Below are 21,085 nucleotides of genomic sequence, written 5' to 3'. Positions count from 1 at the left end.
GGGGCGCCTGGGTGGCGCAGTCGGTTAAGCGTCCGACTTCAGCCAGGTCACGATCTCGCGGTCCGTGAGTTCGAGCCCCGCGTCAGGCTCTGGGCTGATGGTTCAGAGCCTGGAGCCTGTTTCCGATTCTGTGTCTCCCTCTCTCTCTGCCCCTCCCCCGTTCATGCTCTGTCTCTCTCTGTCCCAAAAATAAATAAACGTTGAAAAAAAAAATTTTTAAAAAAAATAAAAAAAAAAAAAAAAAAAAAAAAAAAATAAAAATGAGGAGAAAAGGGAACCACCCCCCCCCCCCGAAATAGCCTGTAAAAGTTAACATTAAGTGCCTATGTGTATTTTTCTGAGACCAGAATTCTTAGACTTCTTTATATTGTCAAAGGGATTTGTGACCTCCAAAAAAGTAAAGAGCACTTTGTCTGGACTCTAAGGAAAGATGCTAAAAAGGGCCTTTAAATTTTTATCTGACCTTAGGTTCCCTGCAAACATACTGAGGGTTGCATGCCGGTGTATTGGAGAGTGCTCCTAAAAAAATACATCCCTAGGGAAATGAAGAAGGTAGGAGCAGGGGACCCACAATGTGGTTGCAGCTGAGTCCTCAGCTATTCCAACTAGGAGCTCTCATCTTTGTCCCAAACAGGCAAAGGAGCCAGGCCTTTGTATTCCCAGATCAGCGTCCTTACTCTCTGCATGCCCTCTGACCCTGAGTGAAGCAGGTTCTTTCTTTCTCTTTTTTTTTTTTTTTCAAATTTTTATTTTTTAACATTTATTCATTTTTGAGAGACAGAGGGAGAGGGAGACACAATCTGAAGCAGGCTCCAGGCCCTGAGCTGTCAGCACAGAGCCCGTTGCGGGACTCAAACCGACGAACCATGAGATTGTGACCTGAGCTGAAGTCGGATACTTAACCAACTAAACAGCACAGGCGCCCCTCTTTCTTCATTTTTTTTTTAAGTTTATTTATTTATTTTGAGAGAGACCGAGCGCAAACGCGAGTGGGGGAGAGACAGAAGAGAAGTCAGAGAGAATCCCAGGCCGCCTCCGCACTGCTCCATCTCAAGAACCATGAGATCACGACCTGAGCTGAAACCAAGTCTGACACTCAACCTACTGAGCCACCCAGGCGCCTGGAGTGAAGCAGTTCCTTGAAGCTGAGAGCAATGTCTAGCGAGGGAGGCAGATGTGAGCCTGCTGCATTGACCCAGAAGAGAGAATTTGAGTAGAGCGTCCCAATATCCATTCAAGGTCCCTTCCAGGTTTCCTGGTCTGACCGTCCTTGAGGTGAGGAAGCAGGCAGGTGACTGAGGGCAGATTGCCTTGTTCATATTAGAGATCTGTCTTGGACTGTGAGTCCTGTTAAGGACATCATGCCTCACGTTTTTGTCACCATACCAAATGGAAGGCTCTGGTTATATCCTTCCCTTTGTTAACTCTTAAAGAGCTGCTTCTCTCCTGACCTAGTCGTGAGTTATTTCCCTCCTTTCCAGTTGGTTTTTGTCCTTCTGGAATCCCTTTCATCTCTGTAGCAAGCAGCAGACAGAGTCAGAAGTGGTTTTTGAATGAATGAACAAATTTACTTGGAATATATTCTCTTTCTTTCTGGAGAGACTGTGCTGGGCTTATGGGTACAACAACAGGAGATGGGAATCCTTAACACGCTGTAGTATGGTTTACTAAAGTTTCCATGCCCTACTCTATCCCAACAGAAAAGAATAGTGGTCTACCATAATTTTCCCTTATTATACTTAACTCAGTTCCATCATGTGACTTTCTTCTCTTTCAATCTGTATTTGCATTTTTCTTGGTCAGTCTTGCCAGAGATATGGACTATTTTATTAAACATTTCAAAGAACCTCATTTGTTTTTATTAATCTTTCTTTTATTCTCCATTCATTGACTTCTGTGTACTTTTACTAAATATCTTATAAACTTTGTGAAATTGAAATATGATGAACCTACCTCACCCTTTTTTTCTGGCTTGAACTGGGAAACTTTGAGGTTTAAAATTCATTTACTTGAAAGACTTTTCCGGAAACTTATTAATTTTAATGTGGCCAAATGTATCTTTTCTGAGTTTGTGCTTTGTGTGTCTTGTTTTAAGTATCCTTTTCTACTCAAAGGTCTATAAGATATTCACCTGTATTTTCTGGCAATTTAAAGTCTTGTTATTGACTCTTTTAGAGTTGTTTTTTTGCGTGTAGAGTGAGTTAGAGATACAATTTTCTTTCCATTATGTATAATCTTATTTTTTCCAGCTTTGCCTGTTGAATAGTACCCTCTTTCCCCACCAATCTGATATCTAAGCTCTGTTGTAAATAGTACTTTGTAGCTCCAAACCTGTGTGGGTTTGTTTCTGGCTCACTATTCTCTTCCACTGGTCACTTTGTCTTTTCTTTATTAGTTTTAGACACTCTAAATTCTTTAGGAGATCTTAACTGCTAGAAGTGCAAATATGTGTTACCTTTCTTTTTTGGGAGGAAAATTCTTGACCTTTTCTCTCTTCCAGTTGCATTTTAGAGTCAGCTACTCTGAATTTTGTTTGCATTTGCATTGACTCTGGATCAATTAGAGGAGAATTAACATTTTTATACTATGAAGTTTTCATAAATGTGAATATAGCATCTCTCAATGTATACTTAAGTCCTCTTTAATGTCCCTTAATAAAGTTTTATAATTTTTCTATAGAGATTTGCATGCTTTGGGTTAGATTAATTTCTAGGTTAATTAAAAGTTGACATTTTCTGATTCTGTTGTGAAAGGTGTCTTTTAAACTATATATTCTCATTTTTTTATTGCTGATATATAGAAATGCAATTGCTTATATATTAGTTTGACTTTCAGCTGTCTTAATACATTCTATTATTTCTACTAATTTGTATGAAGATTCTTTTGGATTTTCTAAGATTTGTTTGAAGTAGTAACTTAAAATCTTCACACATATCATACATATGTAATTTAATACATTTTCACAAATTGAACACACCTAGATCAAGACACAGCATTATCAGCACTCCAAATGGCTTTTCTATATACTCCCATTCTTTTCCCCTCTTTCCAGGGATAACCACTATTCAGACTTCCACCCCATAGGTAAGTTTTGTCAATTTTTGTACTTCATGTAAATGAAAAATATTTTTTTATATCTGGCTTCTTTTGTCAATCTTATGTTTATAATACTCATCTCTATTTTTTTTTTTTTTTTAATTCTTACTGCTACATAGAATTCCACTGAACGAACATTGTACTATTCTTCTGTTGAAGGGCATTAGGTAGTTTCCAAGTTTGGGCTATTATGAAGAGTGCTTCTATGAACGTGGTTAGTACATGTTTTTTGGCAAAGATAATACATACATTTCAGTTGGGTATAAATGTAGCAGTGGAATTGGTGGGTCACAGAGTATGCATGGTAGGCAGAAGGCTAAGAATTCTAGGATGGCCCCAGTGACTTCTGTCTCATGGTGTTATTCTCATAATGATGTTATATTACATGGCAGAAGGGATTTTGAAGATGTAATTAAGGTTACTAATCAGTTGACAACAAATGAAGCCAAAATTAGAATTGGGCTGAAGGAATGTTGAAGGACACCAGCAGCTTCTGCTATACTAAATAAGAATTCAAGGCTGATGGTTGTTTTTTTCTGTTTTTTGTTTTTGTTTTTTGTTTTTCCTTTCAGTACTTTGAAAGTACCAGTCTGTTGTTTTTTGGTTTGCATGATCTGTTGAAAAGTCAAATTATTCTTATTTTTTCTTTAAAAAAATGTTTGCCTTTTTTTCTCTGTATTTTGGAACGTTTTCTCTTTAGATTTGGTTTCCATTGGTTTTACTATGATATACTTAGGCAAGCTTTTCTTCATTTATTCCAGGAGGTTTGTAGGTTCTTTTATATCTGTATCTTAGTATCTTTCACAAATTTTAAGAAATTCTCAGCCATTATCTGTTCAAATATTATTTATGCCCCATTCTATTTCTTTCTGGGACTCCAGCTACACACTGTATTCTTATCACTATATCTCTAGGTCTCTCTCCTAGTTATTAGTTGCAATATAACAAATCATCTCAAACTAGTGGTATAAAATAACAACCATTTTACTCATGGATTCCTTGGGTCAGGAAGTTCTATAGGACATAGTGGGAATGGTTTGTCTTTGCTACATCATGCCTGGTGCCTCAGTGAGGGGTAACTTGAATGCTGGAGGCTGGAATCATCTGAATGCTTTTTTACTTAGTGCCTGCATTGGGATACCTTAAAGGCTAAGCTCAGCCTGAGACAGTCCACCAGAGCACCTACATGACCTCTGCATAGGGCTTGGACTTCTCATACATGGCAGTTGGGTTCCAAGAGGAAGTACCTCGGGAGGGAGCATGTAGAAAGTAAGCATTCTAATAGAAACATCAGAAGCTGCATGGCCTTTTATGGCCTAGCCATGGAAAGGCACATAACATCACTTATGCCATATTCACAAGCTCAAGGTTCTGGTCACTAATTCCAGCATGGGGGTGGTGAGGAAGGGGTTTCCACACCACCAAGCAAGTCTCTGACACCAGCCAGATGTCCTACAATTCAACTTAATTCCAACACTGTTTACCTGGAGATAGCATCAGGTCCCACAAGTAAGGGCTCAGGTCTACAAACTGCCTTTCACTTTAGATGCCACTTATGAGTCCAAGTGGTTACCTGTGCTTCCAACCAACTGGCTATGAAGCAGAAGTTACCACGACTCCCTCTTTGGTTTTGATTAATTTTCCAGAGTGACTTATAGACCTCAGGAAATCCATTTTCTCATTAGATTGCCAATTTATTACAAGAGATATTAAAGGGTACAAATCAGCAACCAGATGAAGACATCCATAGGGTGAGGTCCCCAAAAAAGGATCTTTCGTTCCCACGGAGTTTAGGCCCAGGACAGTGGCTCGTGGAAGTGTTCCGTTTCCCCAACCAATCCTGTAATCAAATGGTTGGTTCTTCTGGCAACCACCCCCCAGCTTTAGGCGAGGTCCAGGAATCACTGAGTTAACACAACAAGACTTCACAACTCTTATCACTTAGGAGATTTTAAGGGGTTGACAGCTATGTGTCAGGATGGAAGGAAGATCAAATATATATTTCCAATTTTAAATCACAATATCACAAGCCCACCTAGATTCAAAGGCAGTGGACTTACATCCTTACCTCTTGATGGATAGAGCATCAATAATTGTAGGATCATATTTTATTTTATTTTTTAAAGTTTATTTATTTTGAGAGAGAGGGAGAGAACAAGCCGGGGAGGAGCAGAGAGAGAGAGAGGAAGACAGAAAATCCCAAGCAGGCGCTCAGCACAGAGCCCAAAGTGGGGTTCCAACTCACTTACCAGGAGATATGACCAGAGCCTAAGCTTAACCGACTGAACCACCCAGGTGCCCTGATACTCAACAGATCTTAATACTTAAAGTATCTTAATAGATACTAAGAAGGAAATTCACAAATTCAGCACTCATTCTTGACATGGTTAAAAAAATTAAAAAATAATTGACAGCTATTTTCTTTATATATATATATTTTCTTTATATATATGTATATATATATATTCTTTATATATATGTGTATATATTTTTTCTTTATATATATGTATATATATTCTTTCTTTATATATATGTATACATGTATATATATGTATATATATACATGTATATATATACATATATATATACACACATATATGTATATAATGTTTATTTTTGAGAGAGAGAGAGAGAGTGAGTCAGGGAGGGGCAGAGAGAAAGTCAGACAAAAAATCTGAAGCAGGCTCCAGGCTCTGACCTGTCAGCACAGAGCCCAATGCAGGGTTCGAATTCACAAACTGTGAGATTATGACCTAAGACAAAGTCGGACACTGACCGAGCCACCCAGGTGCTCCGTACAGCTATTTTCTTAACACAAGACTTAGTGATGTTTTCCTACTAACATCAGGACCAAAATGGAAATGCCCAGTGGAAATGGATAAGATCAGCCAATGGAAATGGGTAAGAGGCATAAGAATTAGAAAGGAAGAGGGAATATGCCTGGGTAATATACCTGGAAACCCTGCAAAAATTAATTAAAAAGTTAAATACCAATAATATGAGAATTTAGTAAGATAGCAGGATATTAACTAATACACAAAAATTCATAGCCTTCAATAAAAAGAAAACAGTGAAATGGAATAATGGAAAAGAGGATGCCACTTACCTACAGAGGATGCCAAAATACCTACAAATAAACTGGGGATCATGGCTGGCTTTTCTAATTTGCACAAAGCCATCACGGTGTTCTTGTTTCAATGGCTATTTCTCTGCCTGATAGCTACATGGCGTACTCTCTCTTGCTCTACCTCTTTGTTCCAGGTCCCTTTTTTGGTGAGGCCTATCCTAACCATCCCACTTAAATTGCTCGTTTCTGTCCTCATTGGCACTCCTAGTCCCCCCCCCCCCACTCTTTTTTTTTTCCTCCACTCATCACTTTCTAACGTACTATATACATATTATGTCCACTATGCCTTGTCTGCCTCCCTTAGAAGTATGCTGCTCAAGTAGGGAAATTTTGCCCTTTAAAACAACTCTTGGGGGGACACCTGGGTGATTCAGTAGGTTAAGTGTCCGACTTTGGCTCAGGTTGTGATCTCGCGGGTTGTGGGTTTGGGCCCCCCGTGGGGCTCTGTACTGACAGCTTGGAGCCTGGAACCTCTTTGGATTCTGTCTCCCTCTCTCGCTACCTCTCCACCTGTCTCTGTCTCTCTCTGTCTCTCAAAAATGAATAAGCGTTAAAATAAATTCAATAATAAAAATTTTCAATACCTAGAATGGTACTTGGAATGTAGGAAGCACTCAAAAAAATTTTTTTTAAGTAAATGAATGAGATTGGAGATTGTCAAAGAATGGTGAGAGGGAGCATCTGGACTGGAGCTTCCTATTCAAGAAGAACTTCTACTTAAGAATTTTGTTATTTCTAGATGAGGTTATATTTGTAGTCATTGAGACACAGGATGGAAATAGAAAGACTTTCATTGTAGAACTTGTACACTTTGTCCCATTACTGGGTGTCACACACTATAGACCTCCATAAATTAATGCCTTTTATTAGTCCTGTGATTATATGTGGATAGGTGAATTGTGTTACACTGCATTTTGTGTATTAAACGCTTTAATTGGTTTAATGTAAACATTTAAATTTTTTTAATGTTTTTATTTTATTTTTGAGAGAGAGACAGAGTGAGAGCAGGGGAGGAGGGGCAGAGAGAGAGAGGGAGACACAGAATCCAAAACAGGCTCCAGGCTCCGATCTGTTGGTGCAGAGCCCGATGCGGGGCTTGAACTCACCAACTGTGAGATCATGACCTGAGCTGAAGTCGGATGCTCAACCGACTGAGCCACCCAGGGGAGCCTCAGTGTAAACATTTTAAAATATGCCATGGTTTTGGTAATCTTGCTTTCGCATGTCTTCATTTAAAAAAAGTTTTTTAAGTTTGTTTGTTTGTTTATTTATTTAGAGAGAAAGCATGTGTGTGCCAGTGGAGGAGGGGCAGAGAGTGAATCCCAAACGGCTCCATGCTGTCAGCACAGAGCCTGATGCAGAGCTCAAACTCATGAACCGTGAGGTCATGACCTGAGCTGAAATCCAAAGTCAGATGTTTAACCACCTGAGCCACCCAGGGGCCCCAGCATGTACTTATTTTTAAATTTATACGTGTCTTTCTTTACTTACAGTAGGGTTAAATCTTATGCTGAAGATATTGTAAGTCAGAAATGTGTTTAATAGGGGTCGCCGGGATGGCTCAGTCGGTTGAGTGTGGGACTTTGGCTCAGGTCCTGATTTCATGGTTTGTGAGTTCGAGCCCTGCATCAAGCTCTCTGCTGTCAGCCCAAAGCCAGCTTCAGATCTTCTGTCCTCCTTTCTCTCTGCCACTCCCCCACTCTCTCTCTCTTTCTCTCTCAAAGATAAATAAACTTTGTAAAAGTGTGTTTAACACACTTAACAATACACTAACATCACAGCTTAGCCTAGCCTCCCTTAAATGTGCTCAGAACCCTCACATTAGAGTATAGTTGAGGAAAACCATGTAATGCAAAGTCCATTTTTCCATAAAGGTTGACTATCTCATGTAATTTACTGAGTACTGCACTGGAAGTGAAAAACGGAGTGGTTGTGTGAGTGCAGAATGGTTGTAAGTGTGCCAGTTGTTCACCTTCGTGACAGTGCAGCTGACGGGGGGTGGGGGGGGTGGGGGGGTTGCTGCAACTGCTGCCCCTGCCCAGCCTCGTGAGGGCGTACCCTACCATGTACCGCTAGCCTGGGGAAAGATCCAAATTCAAAATTCCAAGATGGCTTCTAGTGAATGTGTATCATTTTTGCACCATTGTAAAGTAGAACCATTGTAAGTTGGGGATATTCTGTACCGGGCACCTCAAGAAACGTAGCAGAAGTGGTCCAAGCTTTCCTTGATTTTTTTTTTAAAGTTTATTTTCTTTTTGAGAGAGAGACAGAGACAGAGCTGGAGTGGCAGAGAGAGAGAGAGAGGGAGACTCAGAATCTGAAGCAGGCTCCAGGCTCTGAGCTGTCAGCACACAGCCCGATGTGGGGCTCAAACCCACAAGCTGTGAGATCCTAACCTGAGCTGGAGTTGAATGCTTAACCAACTGAGCCACCCAGGCACCAGCAAGCTTTCCTTGATTCTTGAAAGGCCCTATTAGAGACCTACTGCTCACCTTATGCTGGAGCTCTGTGTCTTCTGAACTACTGTGGAGCCTTTTTGCTAAATTATGTTGCCTGCATCTTTAATTGCTCTGCCATTTGAGCTGTAGTTTAGAGATGATTTTTGCCACAAAGAGTTAAAATATCAGAGCATTTTAACCACTCGAAAATTTAGAAATAGGAATTTGAGACAAATTAGATTTTTCTAATAGAAATGTTCTGAGCCTAATGCCCTAAAGGGGAGTAAAGAAACCAATTAACTTTAATTTAAATAATCATGTCTTAAGTAGCAAATGAACCGAGTTCTATTGTTAAAGAACAACTGTATTAAATCCCTGAAAGGTTAGTTTCAAAATGGCATTAATGCAGTGGTTTCATGTTTTACTAATGAAGTAAGTTTCCATTGGTCACTGTGACTTCTGTTTGTTGGCATACTGGTCATTGTTACCGAGAGGAGAGGAGGGGGAAAGATTGAGAGCAAGGATAGAATAATTGTGTGAAATTGCCAGTGATGTTTCTCTTGCTAGTAACTTTTTTTTAAGCGACAATGAGAAAAGCTAATAATTTTATTTTGGGGGGAAAAATAGTATAAGAAAGTGTAAGAAAAGCTTGTTTTCTTATTCTAAAACTTATGTATATGGCATATGATTTTCTGTTTGTAGTTGCTATTTGAAAATAATGTATTTAAGATGACTGAGATCACTGTTCAGAACTACAATGACTTAAGTTTCAGCAGATGTTTATAAACATTAAGGCAACCATCAACAATGTATCAATAAGGTATATATTATACTAAAATCTGGCAGTGGGTTAATGCTGAAGATGCATTTTGGATGAGCTTATGTAATTAAGTAGAAAGAACATGAACTTGGCAGACAATTTGAAGCTAGATCATGGAAGGCTTTCTATGCTCAAAGGCTTGAAACTTTCTTCTTATGATTTCTCTATGTCTTCCTTCTCATGTGCTGCCTTTGTGACCTTAGGAAGTCAAGTTAACTTTGCAGAGACTGTCTTTTTATCTATAATATGAGGATAATAATCTTATGTAATGGGTATGCTGGGAGAATTAACAGAGGTAAAGCATGTGATTGAGGCTAGCACACCTCAGTGGAAGCTTAATAAATAGTGGCCCTAGTATTGTTTTCTAGAAATGAAATGCTGCTTTGGCTCTCCTTTATTAACCAGTTTTGCATATCACACATCACTATCACATCTCGTGCTCTACTAATGTTTGCTGTATTCTTGGGGAAACCTTTTAATTTCCTTTTGGTACTTTGTAGACGAAGCCTAAAGAAGCCACTACAGAATTTACCAAAATGGAAAACAGCATGGCTTGACAGAAAAGGGCAAAAGAGTTTAAGGGTTGGTATATCAAAGCCTTGATTTTTCTGCAGATGCTTTTTCTTCAAAACAGTCACTGCCTTGGCTGGCAAAATGACCTGTGCCTTGATTCAATTATTTATGCAAATCAAAACAATTTTTTTTTTTTTCCCCTGGGAAGGACATGGTGAAATGATGCTATAGAAAGATCCCGTGCATTTCCCTTATTGCTTGCTCCACCGCAATACTATTTTGTAGCAAGAGGAAAATGATTTGGCAGAATGCTCCCCCACCCCCACATAGAAAGCACATAATATCATGTTTGTGTTGAAAGTTTTTCTTCCAAAATGTCATAACCCCATACGAAAGAGAATTAAAATCCCGTTATTTTAATTTACATCTCGCCACAAGATAAGTAAAGTTATCATTGAAATTCTAATTAAATGGGATGATTGACTAAGGTAGCACATCAAAGAAGAGAAGTGAATATGATAAGTCAAAGACTTATTAATTAGTCTGCGTGGAAGAAATTCCAGGGATGTCAAGCTGAGCCTGCTGCAAGGAGAAAAAAAGCAGACAAGAAAACGTTCGTTTCTTTGAAGTTAGGAACTGAGATAGTGATGGAGGTAATTGTGTCTGACTGGATCCAGTAATGAAGAGCTGTAAATCAGACCTCAGAATCGGAGGAAAGATTCAAGTAACGAATGTGGCTGCCCCCCCGCACCCCCCCGCTGCGAAGAAACAGAATACAGAACACACTAATTGACCCAGCCTATTTCCCAGTAGTTCTCTGTTATTATTTATTAATTTTTAATTTCTGAATTATTTACGTCCTGGGAAATTATTCTTGACAGCCTGTTAGGCGTGCCAGAGTTAATGGAGGATGAAAGGGTTGGTACCAGAATTAGCGGGGATGTAGTCACAGGCTACTGGATTTAATGATTTGGGAAAGAGAAATTGATTTCACACAGCGTGTCACTTTATACTACTTTAGGGATACACCAGCTATTTGATTAATTGAGGAATAACCAATTCAAAGTATATTTGAAGTGTAAATGAGTCACACTGCTCAGCTGTTTATTTTTCCCTCTTTCTGAGAGATCTGAATTTTCTTGAAGCTGATGATTAAAAGCTGATGAAGACACACTCACATGCTTTGAATGCACACCTGTTTGATTCGTATTACACTCAGAAGGGAAGAGAGCCCTGATGTACTAGAGAAAATATTTTCACTTTTCTTCTTCTTTCTAATCTCTTTCTGTGATTTCTTTACTCCGGTGTGTGGGATAGCAATAGTTGTAATCTGCATTCCTTAAGAACAAGGCTTAAGAAAAATCGTTCTTTTGTTTTACCGCCTGTCAGCAATGAGCGCAATCAGAGACAGTGCTTGCTCAATGAGCAGAGGGAACAAACAGAAGAAAATGTATTACAAGAAAACAGTGACTTTAATGAACAAAGGGAAGAAGATTAATCTGTTAGGAAAATGAGTGAGGCAGAAATACACCATCACCATCTAGCCTAAAAGTTCTGCATCGTTTACAGCCTCTCCCTTCCTGGCCAACCTCATTAGCCTTGGTGGGTCTACTTCTGCCATCTTTGTTCATCTCTCTTTGGCCTAATCCTCTTTCTGGTCTCCTTAAGTCAAATCTTCCTCTTCCACTGTAATCTACACCAGTGCTTCTCAAAGTTGAATGTGCAAAGAGATCACTTGGGGGCCGTCGCTCCCCCGTGGGTTTAGATTCAGTGGGTCTGGGAGGCGAGCTGAGATTTGACATTTCTAATAGGCTCCCAGGTGAAGCTCATGCTCCTGGCCCTAGACCCGACTTTGAGCAGTCAGGTCCTACGGAACTCTGACAAACTCACGTTCTTTGAAACACTGCTTTTAACGATGTAATTCTCTCATTCAGAAACTGTAAGTGATTTTCAGTACCTATGATTAAAAACAAATTCCTTAGCCTGGTGTTCGAGACCTTCCAAAGATGATCACAACTTGCCCTACTGGACATATACAATGTTTCCCAGTACTTAATGTACTTACTTCTCCCTCTGCACATACAAGATTGCAAGTTCTGTAAAGATGGGGACTGTACTTTATCTTTGTAGCCTTCCTAAGTGCAGGTGAAATATCTAACAAACATTTCATTAAACTGAGCTGTGAGAATGTTCCCTCCATAGTCATTCCTATCCTTGTAAACTTGTAGCATTTTGAGAGCACGCACAAGTGAGGGGCAGAGAGAGAGAGAGAGAGAGAGAAGTGGGGCTCACCAGATGTGGGGCTTAGGCTCACTGGATGTGGGACTCAAACTCAGGAATCATGAAATCATGACCTGAGCCAGAAGTCAGATGCTTAAGAACTGAGCCAGCCAGGTGTCCCACCCTAATTTTTTTTTTTTTTAAATCAAAACTCCTCTTGATAGTTCTTGTAACTATTATAGGTCCAAGCATCATTACCTGAGAATCTGGACTGCCTTGAACTCTGAGGAACTTACTGTTCTATCTTGACTTTGCATATATTCATTTTCCTCTCTGAAGGATTTAAAAATCATTAAAGCCTTCCCTGTTCAACCACAATTCCCACTCTACTTGCCCCATACCCATTTTTCAGCACTGTGCTAGTTCTCAAACCTTTGCTCCTCCCTGTCTTAGATTGCACAAGAGTGAGGCTCCACAGTGTATTTAACAAACTTACCCCAGTACCAAAATTGTTCTCAAGTTCTTTCCCCTTCCTTTCTAGTCTTTTCCTCTGTCTTTTCCTCTTTGTGTATCTCATACCCTTGCCCTGCTGTACTTTCTATGCTTAACCCCTACACCATACCAAATCTGGAGGGAAGAAACATTTAAAAAATCTCCTAATCTTATATCAAGTATAAAGATTCAGACAAAAATATACCACAACAAGCAATTGTGTCATGAAATGCATGGCAGAAATGTCCAAGAGTCTACAAATAAAGAAAGAGACAAAGAAAATTGTACTTTTTTTTTTTTTTTTTTTTAGTGGCAAGTAACAGAAGGCAACTCTTGCTAACAAGCAAAAAGAAAAGGATTCAAGGGCTACTCAAATAGAATTCAATAGAGTTGAATTTAGGTGAGTAAGAGTGCTACCCAATAAGAAACTAATTCCTTAGTGCACATGATGGGAGTACCTGCTGAGGTCTAGATCTTAATTTCTGTCCTAAGAACTGACTCACAGGCAGAGTAACCCAAAGAGGGAAAAGGACTGGAGCTGATCAATTCCCCTTGGGAAGTCTTGTTATCAATTTCTATGTGCCCAGAGCCATCTTGGTTCCAGGTCTTCCTGAGTCCTGGCTGTTCAGCTTTTTCTTCAACTGATTTTTATCAGTGTCAGCCAGAGAACTATGTGATACAGGAGACATTTAAAATAGCAGGGGCTCATAGAGGTTTGTTCATCAACCACATGGTGTAGCAGAAATAGATTTTATACAATCTACAGGGACAACTCCTTAGTCACTCAATACCTAAACATTTCACCTTTATGCCTTTACTCAAGGTTTCCCATCAGCCTAAGATGTCATCCACCCTGCTGCTCTCCTCACTCCCCAGGGCCTACTCTTTTCTTATTTTTTAAAAAAAATTTTAATGTTTATTTATATTTGAGAGAGACAGATTGTGCATGAGTGGGGGAGGGGCAGGGAGAGAGGAGACACAGAATCCCAAGCAGGCTCCAGACTCTCAGCTGTCAGCTGAGAGGGCTCGAACTCACGAGCTGTGAGATCATGACCTGAGCCAAAGTCAGATGGTTAAATGCTTAACCAACTGAGCCACCCAGGAGCCCCTATTTTTTTTTAACACTAGTATTGCGTACGTTAGTCTAAGTTTTATTATGAAAAAAATTCCACATACATCAAAATTAAAAGAATTGTACAATGAAACTCACCTATCTTCCACTGGGATTCAATAGTTGTTAACATTCTCCTCTATTAGCTTTACATATTTTCAAAGTACATTTGACATCATGACACTTTTCTGCCAAACATTTACCATGAAACTCCTAAAGATAAGGATATACTCCTATCTGGCACAATTCCATTGTTATGCCTCAGAACATTAATAGTAATTCCATGTTGAATGTATCCAGTTGTTTCAAGAGGGTCATGTATATATTTTAAGCCAAGGTGGAATCAAGTTGTTCACTCACTGCATTTGGTTGTTATGTTTCTTTAGTCAGTTTTCGTATAGAACAGTGTGCTGTCCTTTTTTTCATGATGTTGACTTTCTGAGAGCTGCAGGCCAGTTGTCCTGTACAATGTCTCACATTCTGAACTTCTCTGATTATTTTTCTCATGTTATCATACAGCTAGTTCTACTATCTCCTATATTTTTGGTAAACTGAAAGTTAGGTGCAGAGGTTCAATTAGATTGATGCTAAACATTTTTTTTCCAACGTTTATTTATTTTTGAGACAGGGAGAGACAGCATGACGGGGGAGGGTCAGAGAGAGAGGGAGACACAGAATCTGAAACAGGCTCCAGGCTCTGAGCTGTCAGCACAGAGCCTGATGCGGGGCTCGAACTCATCAACTGCGAGATCATGACCTGAGCTGAAGTCGGACGCCCAACCGACTGAGCCACCCAGGCGCCCCGATGCTAAACATTTTTAGAGAGACTACCTCTTAGGAGATGTTGTGTACTTCTCATTGCATCATCTCAGGAGTCACACTACATCTGTTGTCTCACTATTAGTGATGTCAAGTTTGATCATTTGGTGAAGGTATTGATCACTTGGTGAACCCAAGTCTTGGGTATCACTGGACCCAAAGATCACTCCATTTTTAAGTTAAAAATTTCACCAACTGTTTTTCAATCCCCAGACCAAATGTGATACTTTAATCACTTCCCCTTATGTATTTTTTAATTTAAAAAAAATTTTTTAATGTTTATTTTTGAGAGAGAGAGAGAGACAGAGCGTGAGTGGGGAAAGAGAGAGAGGGTGACACAGAGTCCCAAGCAGGCTCCAAGCTCTGAGCTGTCAGCACAGAGCCCAATGCGGGGCTCGAACCCACGAACTGTGAGATCATGACCTGAGCCGAAGTGAAACGCCTAACCGACTGAGCCACCCAGGAACCCTATGTATTTTTTTTATTTTTAAAAAATTTTTAAAAATAATCTCTATGCCCAATGCGAGACTTGAACTCACGACTCTGAGATTAAGAGTAGTAAACTCTGCTGACCAAGCCAGCCTGATGCATCCCATTGTGTATTAACTATCCCTTATTTTGTTAACAATATCTATATCGTACTGCTTTTACCTTGTATTGTGGTAAAAGTTTTGACATATGTTTTTCCTGCTAGATGGAGAAATCCTTGAGGGGAAGGTTGATATTTTATTCATTTTATCGTTTTTAAGTTTATTCTGAGGAAAGAAGCTATAAATGTATAAATAAAATACATTTCATTTATATTTGAAACCCTAATGTCCAACACATAGAAGACTGTTTATAAGGTATGATTGAGCCTTGGCCGCTCCATCCTTCAGGATGGTCTATCAGTGAATGAAATAACTTTGAATTTACTCATTTGTCATAAATTGTTTTCAATGACCTTTGGAACCACAGTTTCAAACAAATGGAAGATCCATTTTGAACCGTGGAATCTGGAGGATACCCCTAAAGATCCATGGCCATTCATTGTTGATCAAGCCTCTACACAAGTCTTATATTGAGAGGATTATTTTACTGGGTTCTGGGTTAAAAGTAGTTCAGATAATGACACCAGGTAACTGTCTGAAACGAACAGGCAGATTTTAATCTATACCAATTCTAAAAGACTCTCTGAGAACAACCTCCTTAAGAAAAGGCAGTCAAAGGAAGTTCCAGTGGCAGTAAAAACTCATATTACTTAAAAGGCAAAATAAAGCAAAGGGAAACCATAGAAAGCCTTTACTGAGATGTTTCTAGCTGATACCAACATAGGAATGGGGAATTATTTAAACTTTTAGTTATTAAGGAATATTAGAAAGCAAAAAACAGTATGGTTCTGGTGTAGAAATAGACCAATGGAGCAGATTGCAAAGTTCAGAAGTACATCTTTGTGTATATGGGAATTTGATATTTGATAAATGTGGTGCCACAAAAAATGGAAAAGGATGCCTTGTTTGGTATATGGTGTTAGGAAAACCAGCTCATCACTTGGAGAAAAAGCTGGGCTTTTGACTTATACCATACAAAGATGAATTCTAGGTGAATTAAAAACCTAACCGAAAAGGTGAAAATACAGAGTGACTAGAAGAAAAAGAAGAATATATTTGTGAAGTTTATTAAATCATAATTCATAAATCAAAAAAATTATGATTTAACTATATCAATATTAAGGCTTTTGTTGTTGTTCAGTTAAGGATACCAAAAACAGAGTTAACAGGGAGAGAATAATTGTAGCATCAAAATGAATATCATTGCTGTCCACTAAAAATATAATGGGAACCATATATGTAGCTTAAAATATTCTAGTACTTTTAAATCACATTTAAAAGTAAAAAAGAAGTGAAATTAATTTTGGTAGTATATTTCACCCAATAATCTCAAAATATTGGTATATCAATATGTAATCTAAAAAGAAAATTGTTAATGAGATATTTAAAATTTTTTCTATACTAAGTGCTTGGAATCTGGTGTGTGTTTTATACTTGTAGCACATCTCAGTTTAGATGATAAATGTTCATTGGAAGTACACTATATACATTTGTATTTCATAAAAAGTTGACTCACATGCCCCAGTTATTCCAAACATACTTAAAATTTTTGCAATAAATAAATACATTAAGTTCCAAAAAATATTTTCCTTTAATATTTGCATTCATGTTGACAAAAATGGTTTATCTTTAGAAGAATTGATTTGACATTGAAACAAAAGCATATCAGTTTAGAATGCTACGTTAATCCAAGTTAAGTAAATTCACTAACTGTTGTGTCTACTTAATATTATTGACGTCGAGTCCAAAGGGGTATTGCATAATTTGAAAAGTAACTCTAAATTTACTACCATAACAAAGCATTCTTCAAATTTTTTCTCGTGTGTTCTTTTTCTTTTTTGCAATCAAATTATGTAATGCCATTGATTACAGTTAGAATCTTCTGCACTTCGATTCATATTAGAAAAATGTGTAAAATCATAACTATCGATTTGTATTGTGAAGATATCTAGCTAATCAGTTTTAGACTTTTTTAAAGGATAAATATTTTTAAAGTTTATTTATTTTGAGAGAGAGAGAGAGAGAGAGAGAAAGAGAGCAGGGGAGGGGCAGCGAGAGAATCCCAAGCAGGCTCCCTGCTGTCAGCACAGAGCCCAAGGCAGGGCTTGATCCCATGAACTGTGAGATCATGACCTGAGCCAAAATCAAGAGTAGGATGCATAACCAACTGAGCCACTCAGGCGCCCCTCTTTAAGAATTTTAAATTTAGCTAATTCATACGTAGTTTGATATCTATGGGAAAATATAAATCACACTGTTATTTTCTGTCTTAGATTATCAAATATTTAGCAAGCATTCCTTCTGTTTCAGGAAAATCTTAAGTTGGACCTAATAGTATCTTAAAATTTTTTCCATGACTCTATCAACAAGCACTGACAACAAACACTGACAAGATCACAAGAATCATAATCTTTTATTTCTTTCAACAGTTCCTTAAGTTGGAAATGATTCATATAATTTGTACATATATACCAATAACTTTTAAACAAGTATGCCCATAACACTTTTCATAGTGTCTGCTTCAAACAACTGAGCACAGATATTTTCAATATATTATACTTTGGAATGAAGCAGTAATGAATGGCACAATAGCCCCTTGTTTTAAAATTCCAAAAAATCTGGATTGTTGGCCTAATAGAAATGGACCACCATGTGTCATGTTAGAAACACAATTTTTATGTCTAGCTGAAATTCTTCTTTGAGGGTTATAAAAGATTTAAAAATATCTGCACCACGAATTCATTCCCCCCTCTATAATTTGATAACATTTCATAATTTTGGAAGTCCTTTGAGAAACAAATGTACCAAAGTATTGATGGATAATATCTCCTCTGTGACGTGACCCATGTGAGGCTAAAAAACGAAGTTACAATTTTTCAAATGATGAATCAATTGATCTTTGATATTATTAAGAAGTCTGTGGGCAATTGTTTGGTGGCTGAGTTGAGATCTTTCACTTTTTGTAGAATATCTTTTAGTCTTTGTTTATAATTTTCTTTATAATTTTCTAGCAAAATTTCCATTACTGAAATCATTTCTTTTACGACGGTGTCTAAAAATGCTTTTCTATCGATTGATTGATGGATGCAAGAATCCAAAACATTTTTTTTTAATTAAAAAAAAAATTTTTTTTCAACGTTTTTATTTATTTTTGGGACAGACAGAGACAGAGCATGAGCGGGGGAGGCGCAGAGAGAGAGGGAGACACAGAATCGGAAACAGGCTCCAGGCTCTGAGCCATCAGCCCACAGCCTGACGCGGGGCTCGAACTCACGGACCGCGAGATCGTGACCTGGCTGAAGTCGGACGCTTAACCGACTGCGCCACCCAGGCGCCTCAAGAATCCAAAACATTTTGTAGCCGATTAAAATTATAAGCTCAGATTCTATTATAAGCCATCAAGAATTTTTTTGTTGCTGGACATTTAATTCCCCCTTCAAGCCAATTTCCTTGATACATTTTTACTATCAGGAGGAAATTTCTTACCAAATTCACCATGTATTTGCTTAAAATATCATCCAATTTATTACTTGAATTTTTTTTGTATAAAACGAACAGTTTTCTTGATTTTGTGGTGCTGCAGGAAATTTCAGTTTCCATTCATTGTAAATTTGTGACATACTTCTAGTCTTTTTTTTTCTTTTTTAAAAAAAATTTTTTTTAACGTTTATTTGTTTTTGAGACAGAGAGAGACAGAGCACTAACGGGGGAGGGGCAGAGAGAGAGGGAGACAGAATCGGAAACAGGCTCCAGGCTCTGAGCCATCAGCCCAGAGCCCGACGCGGGGCTCGAACCCACGGACCGCGAGATCGTGACCTGAGCTGAAGTCGGACGCTTAACCGACTGAGTCTTTTTTTTTCAATTGGCCTAGCTATTGTACTACTCTTTGTATCTCCACTTGATTCTGCATCAGAGTATGCTTTTATTTTATGCTTAACATAGATTCATTTATTTTTAAGCTAGAAATATGATCTAATTATATTAGAATTAGTATGATAGGTAGTTAAATCTAATTAACTCTCAGGCAAAGGAAAACGAGGAGAATTTGTTGCCAGCAGACCTGCCTTTAAAGGATGGTTAAGGGAGATTCTCTAAAAGTAGAGGTAACATCTGGCCTAGAACTTCAGATGAGAAGAAAGAACAATGGGATGGGTAAAAACAGGGGTAAGCATAATAGATTGTTTCTTCATCTTGGGAGTTTTTTAAATCATGTTTGATATTTTGTATCAGTTTTCTGTGTTGCTGCTGTTAACAAATAACCACAAATATAATGGCTTAAACAATGCAGATTTATTTTCTTACCGTTCTTAAGGTCAGAAGTTTAAAATGGGTGTCACCGGGCCAAAATCAAGGTGTCCTCAGCACTGTATTCCATCTGGAGACTCTAGAATAGAGTCCGTTTCCTCATCTTCAAGGCCAGCAGTGTTGGCCAAGTCTTTCTCACACTGCCATTTCTCTGATTCTCTCTTCTGCCTCCCTCTTCCACTTTTAAGGATTTTATGACTGCAGTGCCCTCACCTTGATAATCTAGTATAATATCTCCATTTTAAGGTCAGCTAATTAGCAACCTTAATTTCATCTGCTACCTCAATTCCCCTTTGCCAGGTAACCTAATGTATTCACTGGTTCTGGGGAGTAGGTTACGGGCATCGTTGAGGCAGGGGACATTATTCTCCCTACCACAGCATTTACTATTGTATCATCAGATGTGGTGCTTCGTGTATGTAGAGGAAATACTTAGGACATTTACATTTAAAAGGAGGGATAAGTTATGATGAGAAAAAAGCCAATTCCAAAGGTTATATACTATATTTTTCCATTTATATAACGTTTTTAAAATAGAAAGTATTTAGGAATGGAGGGCATATTGCCAGGGCAAATGGTTGCCAAGAGTTAGGGATTAGGGAGTGGGTGGAAGGGAATGAATAGGTTATAAAAAGGCAACATACACGACCTTTGTGATTTTGGAACTGTTGAATATGCTAACTGTGGTGGTGGATACATGAACCTACACAGGTGGTAAAATTATATTAAACTTAATACATAAACACACACACATAGACACACATAGACACATGAATATCATTAAAACTAAGAAATCTGAATGTGATCAGCGAGGTGTGTCAATTTCAATATCCTGGTTTTGATGTAGGGACTTCAAAGTCAGTATGTATCTAGAGCACTGAAATTTTTCTAAGTTAATTATTTTTTGCAGGGGAGCGGGGAATGAGAAGTATTGGGTTTAATTTGTGTATTAATCTCAGTGTCCTTGAAGATTGCAAGATATTTTAGGATATTGATAATTTCTTTAGTCTAGCATCTTAAAAAGTGGTTGATAGAGGCAGGAGGAAGATAGATGTGGTTACAACAGGGCAACATGTGGGACCTATAGTGTTGGAACTATACAATATCTTGACTGTGGTGATGGACACATAATCCTGCACAGATGATAAAGTTGTGTGGAACTCATGATCTACAGACAGATACAAATATAAATGAGTCCAATGGGGAAATCTGAATACAATCTGTAGATTTTATTAACTTCCATATCCTGGTTGCGATAGTTTTGTAAAATGTTGCCATTGGGGGAAACTGATATCAGGACAAGACATCTATCTCTCTTTTATTTCTTTTTTTTTTTTTCTTTCAGGTTTTCATTTAAGTACAAGTTAGTTAACATATAATGTAATATTGGTTTCAGGAGCAGATTTAGTGATTCATCAGTCATGTATAACATCCAGTGCTCATCATAACAAGTGCCCTCCTTAATACCCATCATGTATTTGGCCCATCACCCGCCCACCTCCCCCCCCCCCATCAACCCTGTTTGTTCTCTGTAGTTAAGAGTCTCTTATGGCT

The sequence above is a fragment of the Lynx rufus genome, unplaced genomic scaffold (assembly GCF_022079265.1).
Source record: "Lynx rufus isolate CCGP_SWC_20201006 ecotype Redwood Valley unplaced genomic scaffold, mLynRuf1.p SCAF_3, whole genome shotgun sequence".
In the NCBI taxonomy this organism is placed as follows: domain Eukaryota; kingdom Metazoa; phylum Chordata; class Mammalia; order Carnivora; family Felidae; genus Lynx; species Lynx rufus.
This window is presented reverse-complemented; position numbering follows the sequence as displayed.